The following is a 3,133-nucleotide window of genomic DNA, read 5'->3' as shown; positions in this document are numbered from 1 at the left end:
TTCTTTTTTTTTTTATTCTGGGATTTATTTACCTTCTATAATTGAAACTTTGTAGCCTTGAGAGGAGCTCAGAGCCGGCCAGGGCGGCTATCTGGGGTTTATTTACCTTCTATAATTGAAACTTTGTTGCTTTCAGTGGAGCTCAGAGCCAGGCTGCCGCAAGCGGGAAGCTTGGCTTCCTCCATCATTGGGGCAACCAAGCCTCCTGCTCGTTCCAGCTCCATGGCTGCCGGCTGCCATCTTGGTTGGGTTAATTTGCATATAGTTGCTCTGATTGGCTGGTGGGCGTGGCTTAAGGTGCAGCGAAGGTATGGTCAATTTGCATATTTGTCTTTTATTAGTGTAGATTGTTGTCTGTGTGCTTTTGAGAGTACTATTTTATATATCTAATAGACTCACGTTTAAACGAGCTTATTTTCTTTAGTCTACCTAACGTTGGCATTATAGTGTAATGTCAATATTTTTTACCAAACATATTCTGTTAAGTTATGTATTTAAATAAGTGTGCAGCTAAAATTCTTGCACATGTGCTTCAGATCACTTAATATGTCACCAGGTAATTTAATCTTATCAGGGTGGTTTGTAAGATCATAAGTAATTTCAGAGAAGAACAATGCTGCTTCCAAAACTCACCTTTTACTCATATTTGGACTTCTCATTCTTAAATCAATATAACAGATTAACACAGTAATCAACACAGTATCTTCATGAAAGACTGCCCATATGTTTGGTGAGAAATCTGGGGATCAGACAAATTCTACCTCCCTTGTCATAATCGTGATTTTAAATAAAAACTTTATGTTCAATACAGGGGAGAAGATGGGATGGTTATAAATTTTTCTGATAATTTATTGTATCCCTAGTAGTCAAGAACATTTTAAGAGGAGGAGGAGTAATAGTTATATTATTCTGTATTTATTCCCATGGTGTGTTTAAAACCAATAAGTATTTGGATTCCACTCTCCCATCTTTGTAATAAAAGTTGGCTGAATGGAAGGTTAAAGAAACAGAGAAAACTCATCAAGAATTCAAACAGGAATCTTCCAAAGAAATCTAAGGGAATTAGATTAGCGTTAATTTTTTAAATATTGTCTCATGTCATCAGCAATTTTCATGCCACATATGCTTTTCTTTTACTCTTCTCATATTTTTGTGTGAAATAACCATAAAATCCAACATGGAAAGTGACCCTGTGTTTGCCACCACAAACCATCATTGAGAAAATTATTTCTAAATCACTTGTGGGACTCTCTAAATTCCTATTGCTAACAGTAGACTTCAATGTTCTCCACATTTGTGGCTACATTCGGGTCAAGTCAAAGTAAGCTTGTAAACTATAAGCACTGAAAAGATGATAGTGCCTTCCAAGGTGACACCTAGACCACCAGGAAGACAAAATAAAAAGTTAACTAACAAGGCAGTGCCTGGCTGTAGTGGCTTAGTGGTTGAGCATCCAACTAGGGTGTGGGCTCGATCCCCTGTGTGGGGCGTGCAGGAGGCAGCTGATCAATGATTCTCATTATTTATGTTTCTATCTCTCTCGCCCTCTCCCTTCCTCTCTGAAATCAATAAAAATATATTTTAAAAATATATTTTAAAAACTAGTAAGGCAATATAACTTAAGATTATTTTTAATGACCTACCAAATGTTGCATACTCAGTTATGAGACAAGATATTCCTTTATTGGAGACTTTAGGGCCTATGGTTGAGGGCTTCGTTTAACATAAGACAAGGAAGACTTATTCTAGCTAAGGATACCTATTAATTTTCTTTTTCTCATATTCTTCGATATCCATTATATTTTTATTTCTAAGACTACTAAGATAATATGGCATTCACAGAAAAGTTTTTACTCTTTTACTTTACACGATCCCTTTTAAAACTCACTGGTAACACAATGTACTCTATTTCTAACCAATAATCTAGAAATTAATGCTGGATTCTGGGATTGAGCAGTTGAGAACTTAGAGCATTTTTAATTTTACTATTTCAGTTAATTTCACAGTTTCCCATTGAAGTTTCAAAGTTAAGGGGCAAGGGTTTTTGACCCCTTGCCTTTTAGGCTTGTTATCTAGAAGATAGCTTCTGGCATTTTGAAAATGACAGTTTGCTCACTGCAATATCATCTACTAAGGGAAATTTGTCATACAAAGAGATTATCTGATTATTTAAGCTTATATATATTTTGTATGTTTTTAAGAAAAGTATTATTTAATGGGAGCATTTTTTAGTTGTATTAGAAACTTCAAAAGTCAACTTTGAAAAATAAGATATGCCAATTATTGTATGATGAGAACATAGGCTTAGTTCTGGGTTTTGTTTTGATTTTGATACTATAGATGCAGACTCCTTAGAGATTAGGATTGGAAGTTCTAAAACATGTTTGTTTGTGTGTGAGTGGGGCAAGGAGACAGCAAAGAGGAAGAAAGCTCTGTGACTTTCCTGATGCTGAGTAATTGCTTTTCCTAAAAAATCAGCTGTTCTATCTCAAAATCAATTATCTTCAACCTCATCATGTTTGTCTCCCTTTATCTTCACAAGCTCATTGCAATAAACACAGGAAGACATTTTAAAATATTGTATTAGATAGCCCTGGCTAGGTGACTCAGTTGGTTGGAGCGTCATCCATACACTGAGGGGTCGAGGGTTCAATTCCTGGTCAAGGGCACATACCCAGGTTGCAGGTTCGATCCCTGGTCCTGGTCAAGGCATGTGCGGGAGGCATCTGATCAATATTAATCTCACTTTTCTCTCTCTCCCCCCTCCCCTTCTCTCTCCCTTCCTCTCTTCCTAAAATCAATAAAACATATCCTTGGGTGAGGATAAAATTTATATATATATATATATGATATATAATATATAATTTCTAGCACTGTGATCTTTATTCACTGAAATGTTTTGAAGAGCTGTGTAAACACTAGCTGGAAACTACTAGTGCCATGCAAATAGTAGCTACTATGAAAAAAATTCTTTTTAAAAAATATATTTTATTGATTTTTTACAGAGAGGAAGGGAGAGAAATAGAGAGTTAGAAACATCGATGAGAGAGAAACATCGATCAGCTGCCTCCTGCACACCTCCTACTGGGTATGTGCCCGCAACCAAGGCACATGTCTTTGACCTGAATCGAAC

Source organism: Myotis lucifugus, unplaced genomic scaffold (genome assembly GCF_000147115.1).
Source record: "Myotis lucifugus unplaced genomic scaffold, Myoluc2.0 scaffold_2, whole genome shotgun sequence".
NCBI classification, from domain to species: Eukaryota; Metazoa; Chordata; class Mammalia; order Chiroptera; family Vespertilionidae; genus Myotis; species Myotis lucifugus.
Note: the sequence above shows the minus strand (reverse complement) of the source record.